A 17,688-nucleotide genomic window follows, 5' to 3' on the forward strand; every position below is an offset into this window, starting at 1 on the left:
AGGTCATACCATCAGTCAGCTGTGGTGACCATATTAGATCCTGATTCCAGATCAGCTCGTTGTCCATCACAGCCCGCTGCCTCCCACTGGAATGGGAGCTACCACATCTTATCTTGTCTGCGCCTTGTATGTGCCGCCGCCCGGGTTCTGGAAGAGGCTCAATGTCTGTGAATGCGTGAATAAGTGAATGAATGAATGGACGCAAAGGGAGCTGGGACTCTTCCAGTTCTGGAAAAACAGACTGGAGTCTCCAGGAAAACAATGTGCTCCTGCGTATTGATGGTACTGAAGAGCTAAGCGGAGGCAAGGTCACTTCGTCTCAGTCCGCGATCACACACACAGCTGTTTACCGACGGAGGACTCGGCGGGTATCGTGCCTGCAGAGTCCCTGCTCGCTGGAAGGACATCGTGCTGCGCCGCCTGCAGCCCTCACCCGTACTGCTCCTCGCCCTGTGTTGTTTATCTCTGTGAGCGGCTCCTCAGTCACCCAGCCCAGATGCTGGGGTCTGCTTCCCTTCCTCCTTCCTTCGCGACCACAGCCACACGGTGCTCAGGTTTAACCCCCGAATGACTTGTGTTCCCACCCCCCGCTTCTCAGCCCTTCCATGGCTGCCCCCTGCTCACTGCACCCCTCATCCCTCCTGACCTCTCTCCTCTCTGACTCCCTTTCAGAGCCAATCTAACTGCAAATATAACCTTCCAAAGCCTAGAACTTGTCTGTGTCAGTTTCCTGTGTCAGCCCTCAAATTGTTCTTCAGACCTCACATGATAAGATCTAAACTGTTCACCCAGTGTCCAAGTCTTCCGGCCGCCATTCTGGTCACATCTCTGGATATTCCATCCATCATCCACGCTTCCACAACAATGAGCTGCTTTCACATCTCTGCACACTGCACGCTGCCCCCACACTTTCCTATGTTTCCTCCCAGTGCTCCCCCTGCCTGAAAAGTCCACCCGAGTACCAGGCCCCGCCACTGTCCCTGTGGTTTTTCCCTGGCTCACTCTCCCCTGCATGTGCATTTAAGATCCTCCCTCTCGTTTACTGTTAAAAGTGTAGTGTCAATGCACTCACCACAGTTAGCACGATCTTGTCTTCATGCGTCTGTCTCCCCCTCTAGATGGCAAGTCCTTTGAGGGCAGGGACTGGGTCATGTCCCTCTTTGTACCCATAGTAACAGCCCCTGGCATGTGGTAATTGCTCAAACAAGAAGAGTTTCAGTGACTCATGACTCTGTAAATGAGTCAAGGAATGAATCAACGAAAGGATTAATAATCAATCCATAAATTAAAGAATGAATAAATGTCAAAGAGATGGCCCAAAACATGTGAGCATTTTCAATGCATTTATTGTTACATGTGAAGTTTTCTAAATGGCTTCTTTGACATGATTTATATGGGCACATTGTTCTATTTCTGTGGGAAATGAGTTGCCACAGTGTTCAGATCCTCTGGATTAAGAAACACTTCCTTTTATCTGTCCTGACTCAGATGTTCCCGGAAGCGGGACAAATGCTTTCAGCTCACTCAGTTGATGACTCTTAGGCTGTGGTTTACTAGTGTCCTCAAAGAGTACACAGATGTTCAGATCAGCTTTCTCCCCGACTTCTCCCTCACTTCTTGGAGGATGATTAATTACTTCAAGGATTAGAGGTTTCCACTGGAGAAGCACAATTACTTTCACATGTGCTTTGGTTCGTCACTTGTTTAGTTCTGCACTCCTCCCACCCCCTCCCTTCCACCAGCCTGGACGTTATTGCAGGGTCCTATTTGTCTTCATTCATTTGGTGGCCATTTTAAGCAGCTTTTTCAACAACATCGTTAAGAGGCCCAAAGACTCAACTTGAAGACCATGGCAAGGTCGAGAAGGAAGAAGGGAAGGCTCATGGATCTGTAGAGGGGGCAGGTATGTCTTCTAAACCCCCCCCCCCAGTTCTTCTCATCAGCCATCAAATCATCACAGTGGATCTCTAGGATCTGCTTATTAAAATCAAAGGGGCCAAGTATTGTTTTGGACAGACCATTACCACCATCTAGTCATGAGAGATGGAACCCAGTTTCTAATATGCTATTCTTGTTACTGTTTAAAATAAGCTGTGGAATGGACAGTTGAGGGAACTTGTAAAACTCACACATAGCTTAGGACTGACAATGGTGATGTGAGTCTTTGAACTCCAGGGAACAAGCTCCACCCTGGCCGGGCACTGAACTATGGCACTGTCTCCTTGAAGATGCCACTATTCCCCAGTGACTCCTAATCACCAGTATATCACTCACTCACTCACTCTGCCACTGATTCAGCAAACATTTAACACTATTGCAAGAAAAATGTGGTCCTTGAAATACATAATGGTGAATGACGCATGGTCCTGGCCCTCAAACATGTACCGATGACATAAATTGTGACTACACCAAGAATAGTCTTTTATGCCTACACACCATCCCATGGACTCTTCCATATTTCTGTCATAAAACTGATGGTATTTGTTGTTTTATGTGTTTCTTTCATCCCACAAGATGCCCATCTGTGTGAAGACAGGAACCTTGTCTTGTTCTAGCAGTCTGTGCTGTCCTTGCCTAGCACAGAGCCTTCCCAGCTGGCATGGACGGCTGTAAAATATGGAAACATACCGAGGCATCCCAGGAATAGGATTGATTCTTTCCAACTGGAAGAATCACAGACTTCTTCACGCATTTTTGGTAGGAAGAAAAATAGAGCAAAGAGAATTGCCCTCCGGGGGATCTGACCAGGCAAAGTGTGGGGTGCTGGTAAAGTACTTTCCTAAGTACCCGCATTTGATTGGACCAAAGGGTATAGCAACGATTTTCAACTATGGCTGCATATAAGGAACACCCGGGGACATTTTAAAATGCTCTAAAACCTTAGCTCCACCCCAGGTCAACTGAATCAGAATGTCTCATGGTGGCAGGGAAGACATCTGAGTAGAAGACTGAATTTGGGTACTTTTTCAAAGTTCCCCATTTGCTTCTAATGAGTATCCATGGTTGAGAATCACTGTGGCACCTGTGGAAAGTTAATTTGAGGCCAGGTTGCAAGCTACCTGGGCAAGAGATTTTAAGAGGCCATGGAGATCCTACTGAAATTTAATCTTTCAACAGGCAGAAAGACGCCAGGCTCCTCCAGCTGGGCAGACCGAGGACAGAGTGGCTGTAAAGAGGCTATTTCAGAGGCTGCTGAATTCAGGTGAGAATACATGAACTTGGGGCGTCACTGCCAAGAGTTACCAACAGGGAAGCCTCACACACCTATTAGCTGTGACGTGGTGATGGGGGAACAGGAGCGGAAAGGGCTCTGGGGCTTGGTGCCTGGATGAAGAGGAAGCCTTTCCTGAAAAGCAGAGGGCACTGAAGGCAACACGCTGAGGCTGGCTCTAAGCACGTTTGCTCTGAGGGGTCCATCTCCAGGAAATGAACCTGGGGCTGATGATGGGGAGTCCCTGCGCAAGAAGTAGGAGTTGACCCCCGATGAGTCAGTGAGATCTGCCAAAGAGGAAAATACCAGAGAAGAAGGCAGCCGAGGGCAGAATCTCGGGGATCGTCTGAAGAGGAAGAGAGAGGACTTCCCAGCAAAGGGGCCGGAAGCGAGCAGCCAGTGCAGGGACGGCGATGTGAACTCACTGGAGGGGACAGCCAAGGAGGCTCGATTTCCAGAACAAGGGCGTGACCTAGAGGTCAGAGATTGGAGGGTGAAGAAGGAGGCCCTGGGAGTAGGAGGTCTTAGAATGGAAGGGGGACACCTGCTTCCCTAAGACAGGAGGGAGAGAGGACAGGTTACGTCCACTGCACGTGTACATGTCAAGCACTTACTCTTTTCCAGACTCTTCTAGACACTGGGGACCCAAGAGCACAGATAAGATTCTTGTCCTCATGAAGCCTCTTCTCCAGGTGTGGGGAACAAGGAGGAAGATGAGAAGCTTATTAAAAAGTCCTGAGCAGTGGAGGATGCAACTTGAGGAAATGTGCTCTTTCTTAGTCCGGGGACTGGCGGTAGCACCCCTTGGTGTAGGAGGACCAAGGTGGAGAAACGTAGAACGACCTGGACTAGCCCCCAGGAAGCACGCAGGGGAGGTGATAAGAGGCGGAGAAAGGAGACCAGCCAGTCGCAAGGGCCCCGTCAGCTCCCCACGCGGGAACTGGCACCTTTGGCCACACACACCGTGGCCTCGCAGCCCAGGAGCACGGCTGAGTGTGGAAGAGGTGGGCTGCTCCGAGTTAGGTACTGGCAAGGTCTCAGTGGTGAGAGGTTACCGGGCCTCGGGATTGCGGATACCACATTAGAAACATGAACATTTGAAAAACCGCAGAATGGAAATACTCAAGGTCACGGCACACTCATCAGCTCGTGGAATCTAGCTAGTAACTGAGCACATTAGGAAGCCTGCTAACTCTGCTCTCGAGTTTTAGAAGGGCTATAATTTGGTATCGCCAGCTATCAATTAGTCCTGTTTTCCTCATCTGTAAAATGAGAGGGTTGGACAGCATGACCTCAAAGTTCTCTCCCAGCGTGGTCAGTGCTGATCGTGAGAGCACACGTGAAACCCTGAGAGTTAATTTGCTTCCTTCACGTTTACATCTCATGTTTCACTATTAGCGTTCAAAAATGCGTCTGCAGAGCAAACACGACACTGTTAAGTCTGTGCCTGCAAAACCCTTAGTTTTATGGGCCATCCTGGTTTTAAAACAAATCACCTTATGAAAACATACAACTTAATCCTGGTTGGAGAAATCACAAGTGTCATGGGCAATTGAGCAGAGTAATTGGCAGGTCATCGACAGGACATTGATGAATGGGGTCTAATATTTGCATGCCTGGGAAATTGCTTTGTGAATAATGGGAGAAAAGAGAGATATGGTCAAAGTGTATTGAGGGAGAAAAGGAGCTTTTCAAATATTAGGGCAATAGTAGGTAAGGATATTAAATAAAGTCACACAAATGGGACTTGTCTATCAGAGTTAGATTAATTTAGAACGATCTCTCTCAAAAATTGTGAATAAGAGTCAACCAGGCCTTGGGTGGATTCTGAAAGCCTCAGACAAACTGATCAGTAAAGATCACTGGGGTGCTAGCTAGCTACAGTCATTTAATATTTTTAAAATCTCATCACTTTCCATACGGACTTGTAAATAGTAATATACACGACTTTGAAAGAAATGAACCTAAGAGTGTGTCCTTTTTCAAACAGCTGCATTTTTATACACGTCATTGAAATCAAGGACGTTAAGGGTCAAAGCTCAGCACTAAGGCTGCAAGTTATTTACTTGTAAATTTAATCTGATTATTAGCTGATCCGTGTTTGTAGAAGCTGTTTGATCCACTATTGTCAAAAGGAGTCTTTGCTAGCTAACTACCTTTCAGTTTTATACTAAGGCCTTTGTCTATGCAAATAAACTGAGGTCTCAGTCTTTACAGCACAGGGTACAAGTATTCATTCTTGTTTTCCTGATGAAGTGAATGCTGTATTCTATTTGCAGCCTCATAGAGTAGTTAGTGCTTCATCATTGTTAAGCACTGGAATTTTCAAAAGTATGAATTTTCAAATCAGTAAGATAAATATATACATAAAAGAGTGGTGAGTAGGGGAAAAAAATCGTGTCCAAGGTCAAGATGAATCACTTTGGCTGGACCTTCCGGAAATTCCCTGGTCCTTTGAGCTTTGAGCTTTTTATTTTTCCCTTCCTTCTCTACCACCCCGGGTGATCAGTGAGAAGCTCGGGGCGGCGAGGGTGGGGCGGGTTGCAGAGGGACTTACCTGGCATTCAGGTGCTGGGGCTCCAGCCCAGCTAAAGATCTCAGGGACCTGGGGAAGCGATGAGGGGGCCTGGCTCTGCAGGGAGGAAGCCCAGGTGCTGGGAGGCTGGTGTGCAATCCACACCTATAGGCTGTGTGCTCACGTGCCAGCTGAGAGACTGGGCGGGGCGTGAACATGCCCTCCGCCCCGGAGGTAGAAGCCAGGCATTGGAGCAGGGGCCTCCGTCCTATGCTAGCAGCCTCTGCCCACCTCCAAGGACAGAGCCCTTGAGCCACGAGGGTTTCCATGACAAACAAGACTTGGTTTCAATGGATGAAAAACAGTCCCCTTGCATCATAAGGCAATTATACCTGATGTAGCTACAGATTTTTTTAAAGCTATTCAACAACAAAAGGTGCTAAGCAGAACAACCCAGAGGCCTGGAAGGCAGCACAGTGTTTTCTTATTCTTCGGAGGTGCTAAGGGACACTGGAAGCTCTTTCTCTCGCCTGAATTCTAACCAATGGGCTCTGGGACTTGGGAAGTTACCTGGTGAAGCCTGGCATTTTAACAGCTCTCAAAGCTGCCCAGGGCGTCACACTTTCTCATGGGTCTGATCCGTGGCACTAAGTCACAGGTTTTGAGTGTATGTGTGTGTGTGTGTGTGTGTGTGTGTGTTTTCAGCTGAAGTACAGTTGATTTACAATATTGTGTTAGTTTCAGGTGTACAGCAAGGTGGTTCGGTTATATATATATGTATGTATCTATATTCTTTTTTTTTCTGATTTTTTTCCATTACAGTGTATTATAAGGTGTTGACGTGTGCTTTGCATTTAAAACGTCGGGTCAGTAAGCAGCCCCTTGTGGTGGATAATTATAGACAAACAGGAACATGCTAGCAACTTCTTGTGACACGGGGTGGATCTCGTGCTCCTTCGCTTGTGATGACCCCCATGTGCATTTCTACAGACGTTTCTTCCCTGCACAGTCTGTCCCCACAATGAGCTCAGGACAGGATGTGGACTATCTGCACAGAGTAACAAGGACCAGGTCCGGCAGCCAGAGCTCGGGTGGTTGCACAGTGTAAGCTGTCAGAATAGCACGCGGCTCTCCATCCTCTGCTTGGAAAAGCACTAAAATGCCACCGAGCCCGGTTCCCAGGGGTTTCCCTGACAGGACCCTCTTTGGGAAGGACAGAGCTCAGAGAAGGAACTACTGACAAATGTCAACAGTTTAGGAAAAGCTGGAATCCTGTGTCTTTTTAAAACTTGCAAATGTTTTACTGATTCCCTATTTCTTCCTACTCAGGCCTCTCATCTGTTTCCAAATTGTAAGACAGTTCAATCATTTTGCTTCCCCCTGAGGTCGGGTTCGTCTTTTCCTCTTGGGCTTCACCTGGGATGGGAGGAGACCTGGTGAGGGGTCCCAAGCTCCTTCAGAAGAACCAGCTCCTCTACGTGCTGCAAAACCACGGGCAAGTCACATCATCTGTAATGGGAGAGAGGGTCGTGCTAACTTCTCTGAAACACCCTTAAGCTTTAGCTATCTGTGATGCGAAATTTCAAGTAAAAACGTGGAGAGAGACTCAACTCCAAATCTGAGCTTCTCTAAGCCAATATGGGCTTCAAGAATGCCTGTCTTTGAAGATGCCCAACCCTGCTTTGCATCGAGAAGGTTTAGAAAGATGGATCCATGCAGCTGAGACCCCTGCCGATTCTGGTGCTTTCTGGTGGACTTGGGTGAAGGGGACGTGGCTCTGTAAGATGAGAACAATGCTGTCACTCAGAAATACCCTTGGCTATTCAAGAAACGGGCTAGCGACGTATCTGCCACATTTCAAATTCTTTATGAGGCACGTGGCGAAGTATGGGCGACCCGGAATGATAAAATAGTTATGCTCTCCCTAAAACGTTAACACGCTTATAAATCTTTTCAGCCTGTTACTACAGAGCCAAGAACAAGGAGTCCAGCTTTGCCTTGGTCCTCTCAAAAATCTACAGGGAGAACGCGCTATCAAGTCATGAAAAGACATGAAGAAAACTTCAGCGTATGTCACGAGGTGAAAGAAGCCAGTTTGAAAAGGCTGCTTCCTGCGTGATTCCAACTACATGAAGTTCTGGAAAAAGCAAAGCCATGGAGACAGAAAAAGATCAGTGGTTGCCAGGGGTTAGGGAAGGCAGGGGTGAACAGGGGGGGCGTGGAGAGTGTTTAGGGCAGTGAAACCTCTCCTGTGAGGTTATCATGGTGGATACGTGTCAGAACGTGTTTGTCCAAACCCACAGAACGTTCAGCGCCAAGAGTGAGCCCTGTGCTGAACGACGGACTTGGATGATGAGGCTGTGTCGTCATCCTCGGTTAAGAAATGTACCATCTGATGAGTGGTGTTGATAAGGGCAGCGGGCGATGCATGAGAAATCTCTCCCTCTCAGTTTTGTTGTAAATCTAATATTATTCCATGCTCGACTCTGTCTTGAGCATTTGGGTGCTAGGGAAGCCGTAATACAGTGTAAAGGTACAGGGTTGGAGCCACCCACAGACTCGGGTTCAAACTTCAGGTCTGCTGGTTAGGATGCGGGCAGGGGACAAGTTACTTCAAGTCTGAAAGCTCGTGTTGCCGACTGTCTGCTGGGGTCGCCCTGATGATGAAGTGAGATGTTGTATGGAAAGCAATTGGGTGGTGACTTTGGACGAGTGATTTAATCTCCCTGGTTTTCAGCTTCCTTCTTTTGGAAAAGATAATAAAGCTGGCCTAGCATGAGACAAGAGCTACAAACAGTGAGTTGAATGTACCTAACTCAAGGCATAAGCTAGGACTCGACTAGGGTAGCTAGCTGGTTCTCACTGGGTCAAGCGTGACGTGCCCTGGGCCCTCAGCTGTCCCGGGGCTGGTAATCTGACTGGGGAAAGAGGTGGAACCTGTGCCTCACAGATATTCAAATCGGGACACAGTGTTTGATTCGCTCTTAGTGGTACAGACACAGTCTAGGTTCGATTCAGCCTAGAGAAAATGAAATTCAGGAAGTGCAGAAGTGGTCAGGCTCCACGGAGAAGGGAAAAACCCGAGCTCAGCAGGCCTTGAAGGAGAGAAGGAGACTCTGATAGAAAAAGGAAAGAAATGAGGGCTTTCAGGGAGAGACCTCGCAGGCAATGGTGACAAGGTGGGTGAATCCAGAAGCAACAGAACACGGGCCCGAGTGGGTGGGGAGGGAAAGTGCATAACTGAGGTCGGGTGATGGAGAAGCTTGGTGATAAACAGGTCATCAAATGGATAACTCCCGGACACTGCGCTACATGCATGCTTACGACTACTGGGGTCCCCAGAGCTGGTTAAGATGGCTACTGACTGCAAACATCCCCAGCTCCTGAGGGCACCTGGTGTTCTCTTGGTGCCATATTTACTCTGTCTCCTCATCTCTGATTTTGGGAGCATTGTGGTTTCTTTCCATACCAGCCTGTGCAGTGTGAAGTCAATTTACAGTTTACAGGGATTTCTCCCACACCCATATATGTTTTCCACTGAAGTCTGTACTTTTTCCTAGACCCACCCAGATTCCAGAGCGTGATTCAACTGTATGCCAGGACCACAGTCTTTCTCTTTGTCCCTCTCCTCTCCTTATAAAACCTAAGAGAAAGTTAACGTTGATGTTGTCTCTATGTATTTTTCACGGAGAAGAATGAAGGAACTCAACAAACAATTGCAAAGGTAACTTCCGATTCAATCCGCATTGAGAAGAGCAGTCATTTCTAGAAGGAAGCCCAGTCAGCCCGCTGTGCCAAAGCTAAGCTCTCATTCACTGAAGTCTGAGCAGCTACAGGCATAGAATCCCTTTTAAAAGTTGAAAAATTTCAAAAAGCTGCTTGAAGATTTTGGAAGGGTAGTAACCTAGACTCTGGAATTTTGAGTTTCCTTATAAAGCAAATTTTTAAAAAGCAGAATTGTATAAAAAGGGAATTAGGTCCCCAGGGAGGAAAGGAGGATTGCTTTTTGGTCATTTTGAGAATGCTCGTTCCCTCCTGACTCCTAGAAGCAGAAGTGGCTTCCCCACGCTTTCAAAAAGTCTGTTCATTTCACTTTTCAGTTTTATTCTTGTGGGGAGGAATTTCTCAAGTTAGCAAATGAGAAACTAAGAAGTGAGGTAACATGTGGAGGATCACACAGCCCAGAAGTGAGGACTCCAACCCAGGGCTTCCATTTCCAAGTCCAAGCTTTTCTTCACCAGCTACCTTAAGGGAGAGCCTTGTGTTGCTCCTGGGGGTGGGGGGTGATGGTGGGGAATCGGTGGGGGAGGGTGGGGACCCAGAGTGGGGAGAGAAGGGACCAACCTCTGCTGATTACTCCCCATACACCCCACAATATACGCTGAGGCTCTGACGGTCGATGCCCCTCCCCTAAAGGAGTTTGCACACCTGAAATTCACATCCAGGAATGACAACTCCCAAGTCCAAAGTCTCTTTTCCAGAGACCAGCCTGCCGCTCTTCACAGAATGACTCTCTGTGTGTCAGTTTCCACGATCACTAGCCACGGGGCTTTTCCTCACTCCTCACCCATCTTTTCTTCCCTAGGGCTCCAAGAGCACTTATCAGATCACCGAACTTCCTGTCCAGCAGTTCGCAAAATATTACCCATTTGACTTTTGCTAAGGAATTAAGGCTGTGACTTTTGAGTCCACCTCCATATTTTTCAGAAGTGCTATAATACCATACCTTAGGTTTCGCTGAAGTTTTGCTTAATCCCAGAACAGCACTGAAAAGGCAGAAGACAGCCCAGCAAAACAAACTTTAAACCGCAGCTTCAAAGCCAGCAGCAACGAACAGTTCTGAGGGACCTGGCGTTGCCTGCCGTCTCCCTAGACTATCTGTCAGATCCTGTTTGTGTTCAAAAGGATGCCGATCTTGTAAAAGAGTAAACTTGAAAAGTCTTGCTTTAATCATGGCAGCAATTAGCAAGTTTGGACACTGAATTATCTTTCCCTTTGCGTTGGAAACACAGTCAAGAATGGACTTGTGCTTGATCCAGGACGTCTCAGACAACTGATTCACATAATTCACAAAAGCCAGGTATTCATCTGAAGGGGCCCGGCTTGCTGGAATCTTCCCTCAGAGTCGTGTGCAACCACCCTCTGAGTTGAGCATACACTTTTAAAATCATGACAGATGTTAATTTAGTGAATGGCTTGATTGATTTTTAAGGAGGAAAGGGAATGGGTTAGCCAGGCTTGGAACAGGGAATAGAGGAAAAGACACTCATGACACTGCCAGGTTCAGAGGGAGCCACCCTCCAGGCTTCTGCGACTGATGCGCCAGCCGAACCATAATCTCCCAATTCCTCTGATTTTCTATCTGGAGTGTGCATGGCAAGGGGGCCACCAAGCCCTCCTTCACCATCTTTTCTTGTTGGCACCTTCAGCCTCTCCGCTGCTTCTCACCTTCAGCTCCCAAAATTGCTTCTCCTGATCTCAGATGTGTGAGTCAAGGCGGGGATTCGTAGCAGTGTCTTCGGAAAGTTCCTAATGCCTGTTGCTACTGGGTCAGAGACCTTTTGGTCTTCCAGCTGCTGCTCTGATGATTCATTTTCTTTCCACTTGGTGGACTTTTCCTCTTCACCACCCCCTGCCCTCAGTTATGTTCCCAGGGTCTGATACTCATCCTCTGCTATTTCTCTTTATCCTCTTTCAGCATCCTCCACCACCCCCTCTTAACCACTCCCAGTCCCATTTCTTTACCTCTCACCAACAGAACCTCCTTGGAGATTCCATCTGTGTTTCTGACATCCCCTGGGACACCCCCCCCCCCCAGAGAAATGCTCAGAATGGACAGGTCCAAAACATCACCACCATTATCCTCCCTCCATCCAGCTACTTCTCCTGATTTTTGGTTCCAAACGACGGCACCCTCGTTCTCCCACATGGCCGCCTTGAAACTCCTTCCCTCCTGCCTCATCTAGCGCGAGCCCAGAGCTGCTCCCTTCTTACGCATCTCTGTGTGTGTCCTCCTTTGCCTTTCTGTGGCCACTGCCCTCCTCCGAGTCTGTATTCCTTATACCCAGCCTCTCAGAATCCCCCTCTGACAAGTCACTGCCGGATACATGTGCTCAAGTGCATCTCAGTCCAAACCTGCAGTGACTCCTCGTGGCTTGTCAACCCGAACCCCAAACAGCCCTTTCAACCAGCCTGCCCTCCACTCTCAGTTCCTGGGGCACAAAACTTAAAGATCTAGCTTCTAGAGACCAACAGCCTCACTACAAAGCCCAGGCTCCCTCCTGAAACCTGTGACCATCAGCAAGTGGCTGCCCCTCCCCAGCCCGCTCTCCTTATCCCTCAAGCAAGGCTCATAATAAAGCCCACTGGGCAGGCGCTGGCTGTGAGAACAGAGATGCACCTGGAATGGCGTGGCCTTTGGTGGGCCCTGGGCTGTGTCTGCATCGCCAGCATCATCTCGATTCTTGTCACTCCCACTCCTTCCCTGACATAGACTCAACTCCTTTGCACCTCACAGGCCTCGCTACACTTGCCTCTGGGTGCACCTTTGTGCCTACTGGTCTCCTGACCTCCGGTGGCTTCTCCTCCCACCCTGACCTTCAAAGTCCTATTTGTTCTCCAGGGCTCTCTGCCTTTCCCGACTGTCCCAGGTGGATCTGGTCTTTCCCTCTTTGACTCTCTAGCCCTTCATTAAGGATGCATGCCATTCTTGTCACAGTCTGCCCGGCACTGCAGCCCTTTGTGTGCTTGGAGTAAATTTTTTCTTTTTAAATTATTTCTCCACCTCTACTCCCGTCCACACTTCCTCCCAACAGTGGAATGGAGGATGAGATCAAAAACTAAGTCTCTTTCACTCACATCTTCTCAGCCACCCAGCCTCCTGGAGAGCAAGCTACCAGACACCTGTACTGGGTGGAGATAACCGAGGGGCGGAGCCTAACTAGCCAGAAATCCTGATAGGAGTTGATGAACAAACCCATGAAATACACGTTTTCACCAACTGTGGCGCTGGGAGGTCACAGATCGTTTCTTCAGATACTGAAAACTCAACAACATGCTCTTCAAAGAGCCCCGCTTAGAGAACATGCCCAGGATACTGGACTAGACAGGTTAACATCCATAATTATAAAATGCATGTTTAAATATACGTATCTTCATGCAGCCTGAGACTCTGAAACACGATGTACTGGCACTGGCCACTCCCAGGTGGGATGATACACATTTGATTGTAATCACAGGAAGTGGCTCTTAAAAGTTTTAGCCCGATAATATTTCATCTTCAAAACGGGCAAATCTGAGAAAATTCTCTTCATCTTAAAATTTAAAACACATTGAAAGCCAAGTACCCTTCCTGCCATAGGTATGCTAACACAGACCGTGTCTAAGCATAGCATTTGAAGGAGACTGAAGTGTTGCGAATTCCCTGATCTCCTGGATGGGTCACGCCATGGAGCAGATCACCCTTTCCACACCAAGACTGCAGTACATTTTTCCTCTCCTTTCTTTCCCTTATTTTCTTCTCCAGGGTCAAACTTTCAGTCCACAGAGAACCCCACTGGCTCTGCATCCGCTTTTCTGTTTGACTTCAATTTTATTCTTTCCAAAATACCCCACATGTTTCCTATCTTCCCTCCATGGGGTTCACACAGCTACTGTATTGTAGGTACTTGATGCTCTGTTTCTTCTCACTCATAAAAATATGTCTTTCCCTTTAATAACTCCCTTGAAACAATTCTAACTCTGTCTCTTTGTAATGGTCATCAAAGGAGAAAATGCACTATTTGGGAGTTTTCAGATACACATGTTTTCACAGTACTTTAGATTACAAAGTTCTGTGCTCTGTGTTTGTGGGATGGGATGGATGTAGGTTATGGTTCAACTGAAGATGTAATTACAGCAAAAATTGTGCCTTCGTGTCAAGGCCTGTTGATTCAACAAGCATTGCCTGAAGAATTATTCGGGCCAAGCTCTGGAAGCACAGAGGGAGGATCAGGTAGAATCTCCCTTGACACCCAGCTTACAACCCAGCTGGGGAGAGAGACAAGTGGACAGGCCATTTCAAAGAAGGACCAAGCGGGACGGAGCAGCTACAAGCAGGAGCGGGAGGGAAGTCTACCCAAGCCTCCCAACCCAAACCTGGTGGCTCATAGGTGGTTCCTTGGTGCTGATGCTAAGCCTGAGCCTAAGTCAATGGAGAAAGTTTGCCATCTCACTTACAGATCCTTGAATTATAGACACAGTGAGGACAAGACAAAAGAAAGAAATTTTCAGAGGCAGAATCGCAATGCTGTTTCAAAAGAATTATAAAATACAGTGCATGTACAACTAGATTCAAAGAGTGCCTCGTTGATTTCCAGTGTCAAATGTGAAGCATATTTAAAACCTATCTCTAATTCTGAAGTCACACACAAGGTTCTGCCACTGTGGGTCTGTGTACATTAAGTTTGTGGTTTTTAAAAACAGATAAAAACTGATATAAGTAAATGATTTAATCCACTTACTTCTTTGAGGCTTACTCTCATTTTTCTTTTCCATCTACTTTTAATTCAAGTCATATTTGTGGGAGGGTATGTGGATGTGTCTTTGTAAATGTACATGAATCCTTTGGGGAATAAAAGGTACATAAAGAAACAAAGAGACAAAAAGTAAATAAATTATTTGTGGCTGACTGTGGCTGACTGTGGCTGACTTTGCCTGACTACTTTGCAGTCCCAAGGGCTGGCCAGTCACCTGCAGGTCCTAAAAGTACGTCTCGCAGCCAAGTGGCATATGAAACTCAGAACACGTTCTTTCTTTGAGTACATGAAAACTTTCCACCCTACACCGATCATGGTCAGCAAAAGTGTCCCCAGTAGGTTGCATGACACTCTAGTCAGAGGAGTGAATAATAGTTGGACGGAGGTGGAGGGAGGTGGGAGACAGTTCTGTAGTCCAGAATGGTTAAACAATTTGGAAGTCAAAGTTAAAGGATGCCTTTGCTGCTGGATTTCTTAGACTTTTTAATATAATAATAATGATAACTGGGAATTTCCAAGTGGGAACTATAGACTCTGACGGAGTTCCCAAACCTATCGGAGTATAGACCTTCATATCCCTTGCAGAGCAAGAATTGCACAGAACTCCCTTCAGGACTCACTGCTGGCCAGCGGGACTTCCCAGGAGAGATGCTGCTTTACTGTTAAACTTGATTGTGTTTCAGGATGCTCCTTCCAGCCTTCTGGCTAGGGGATTCGTCCTGCCCCTAGACCTCTAAGGCAAGAAGCGTAGGGCCAGCTTCTAAGGGGGCTCCCCCCAATTCCCAGGGGACTGGGTTATGAAGGCACTGGAGTGGAGCCCTCACTGTTCTCACCTCCCCAAGGCAGCAGGAGTCAGGTGGGTCATGGTGCCAGGAGCTGCAACCCTGAGTGTTTCTTGATCAGGTTATCACAGTATCCGTGTCCATGAGAACTGAGTCACATGACATGCTACCCACCTAATTTGCTAAAGAGTGATGCTAAGATCAATGTCACTATAGCAACTCTGTCTAGAAGGCAATTTTGGGGACACTTATTCTTCAGTATAGACCTGAGGCAGAAATTATAGATTTGAAATTTATTAAACAAGACAAGATATCAAAAGTAAAGCACCACTGTATTGTGACATTGTTGGCATTGGAATATTCCATCTGTATCTACACAGTCAGTTTCATTATTAACGTTATGGCTAAACACACACCCACATTGCCTTTGTCACTTGCACATGTATGTCTGCATGTAACGTAGCTCACTATCTGTTTATACATACATTCTTTCCATGGACTTTTGAGACTAGGCAGAAGACAGGGTGGGTTCTCACTCCTTGCATTTAGGGGATTCTTGACAAAGGAGCCAAGTGTCCCCCAAGAGCCCATATATTTTCTTTCACTTGTGACAGGTGTGTGGGGTGGGGTTGGTAGGAAGCGTAGAGGTGATGTCAGATTACATGATATTTCAAAGCAAATGATAAATGTCTCAACGTTGCTCTTCAAAGGTAGGGCTAGACAAAGGGGTAACTGAGGAAGTAAGAAAGCCAGATTCATTTGGGGAACAACCTTGCATTCTTTGGCAAAGAAGATGAGGATGAGCAAGATATCCCTCTGTGAATATTTGAAGCCCTAAACATCGCTGAGCAAGAGCGTGATTTAGCCTGGAAGGTGTGGGTTTCGCAAGCATTCATGCTGAGAAATGACACTGATAACTGCTATTGGAACTGGAAGCAGGATTCGTAGAAACAGAAGGGGCTGTCCCTTGCCAGACATGTAGATATTTCACTGGACAAACCCTCAAGTCTGTTAAAAGAGAAGGGTGTTCCTGATGCTTTAATATCTGTCTAGGTTCTAGGCTCGCAATTAGCAGGATGTTCTTTGGGTTTTAACTTGAGGGCTTTTCAAATGGAAAAAGGGCACCATGAGTTTCAGTTCCCACATCCTCTGCTGTAGGGAAAACAGAGTTTGGATAGCATCTTACCCTTGGGTTTGGTAACGACCTAAAGTTTCGACCATGGTACAAGGATCTGCCTTTCACGACAATCTGCCAGTGAAACGAGAAACGTTCTAGGCATCTCTCAGATCAGTTTCCATATGTCACCGATCATTAGATGTGTATAAACATGATGATTTGATATTTTCGCTTATCATTTTTCAGAGTTACTTAGAGGGCAGCCAGCAGCTAATTTACATAAATTAATAAACCATTCCTTCAGGAAACAAGTATTGAGCCTTTATTACCTATGACACAGAGTGGATTTCTCATGAAGTTAATGGAATGCAAGCTTCAGGGCTCCTCCCTTGCCCCAGCCCTTTCCAAATTTTGTACTTAATTTTATAGTCATCCTTTCAATCATTCCTTTCCCTTAAAGAGGGCCCTTAAAATTGTAGCATCTTCAAGCTTTGTAAAATATTGATCAGCCTCTGGTCCCGGCACTGGAGAAAACTCACAAGAAGTTCATAGCGATCAGCTCCCGACCTGGGCAACAAGGACTGAAATAGCATGTGGCTTGAAACCCAAATCTGGCCACCTGGGTCCTCAAAACAGCCTGGGAACTGGATCCTTTTCTGCAGTGTTCCTCCTCTGAGCCATTCCTTTGTATTCCGACGGCCCTGATGGTGACTCTGAGGATGGGTGGGATTTGTCATCCCAGGGACACAGTCAGACCCTGAGGTCATTTCCCTGAACCTGGAACCCTAAATGTGGGCATAAGCAGCCAGTGCAGCCCCCTGGTTACAGACCAGCCCCCTCCACCACACCACAGGAAGGAACGGCTTGCTGTGTTTAATGTGGATCAATACACTTCTAGCTTCCTCTGAGTCTGAGCTGCAGGGTCACAGGGAAGAACAAAACAAAACTGTGCTCATTCTGTTGCTGATTCTTTCCAGCATCCCCTCTAGGTCCTCAGCCCCCAGGTAGCACTGACGCTGCCTTCTCTTTCACTGTTTCCTACGGATGGGAGTGTTCTGGTGCCACAGACCACCCGCTTGTCCTTATGTATCTTCTGATGCCGTGAACCTGATCAGGCAACCCAAGTTCATCTCCATCTCATAACTAACGTGTCTAGAGTTCTGTGCTGGAGGATTTTAGGTCCGGAAGCACAGACTGTGTTCTGGAGTTAGGCCATGTGTGAACGTCTAGAATCAAACTGGATTGCAGTGACTGTTGGCTGATGGAGCCCTTCATCAGGTGATGCATGATATCAATCGAAGGGAAGGTTAAGTGTGCAGACTCCTCACAGGCGCCAACCTCTATCAGAAGAGCAAAAATGGTTTTTGGCTGAAAAGCCCTGGGAATATGGTTGAACTTTCTATGTGGACTCCAGCTGCACTGTGAGGAGTTGCCCACATCACTGTCCGCATCAGCCCACTGAGCATTCTGCCGGCCGGGGGCAGGGGTGGGCAGCCATTTCTCAGTCTCCCCTTTCTGGCTTTGCCTTTTATCAGGAATGCCCACAT

At 47.2% G+C, this 17,688-nt stretch overlaps 1 protein-coding gene across 11 annotated transcripts in view; it reads right to left on the bottom strand.

The window, feature by feature from the left end:
• KCNJ15 (potassium inwardly rectifying channel subfamily J member 15) overlaps positions 1–17,688 on the bottom strand; it is a 47,213-nt gene that overhangs the window by 25,948 nt on the left and 3,577 nt on the right. Inside the window, exon 1 of one of the 11 annotated variants that reach the window (XM_074354899.1) lies at positions 10–580. The exons of the other annotated variants lie outside the window; for them this stretch is intronic. The gene's annotated coding sequence lies outside the window, so the exon portion shown is untranslated. Of the gene's footprint in view, positions 1–9; positions 581–17,688 lie in introns of those variants that run through there. 11 annotated transcript variants of the gene reach the window in all.

This window comes from Camelus bactrianus, chromosome 1 (genome assembly GCF_048773025.1).
Source record: "Camelus bactrianus isolate YW-2024 breed Bactrian camel chromosome 1, ASM4877302v1, whole genome shotgun sequence".
Taxonomy (NCBI): Eukaryota; Metazoa; Chordata; class Mammalia; order Artiodactyla; family Camelidae; genus Camelus; species Camelus bactrianus.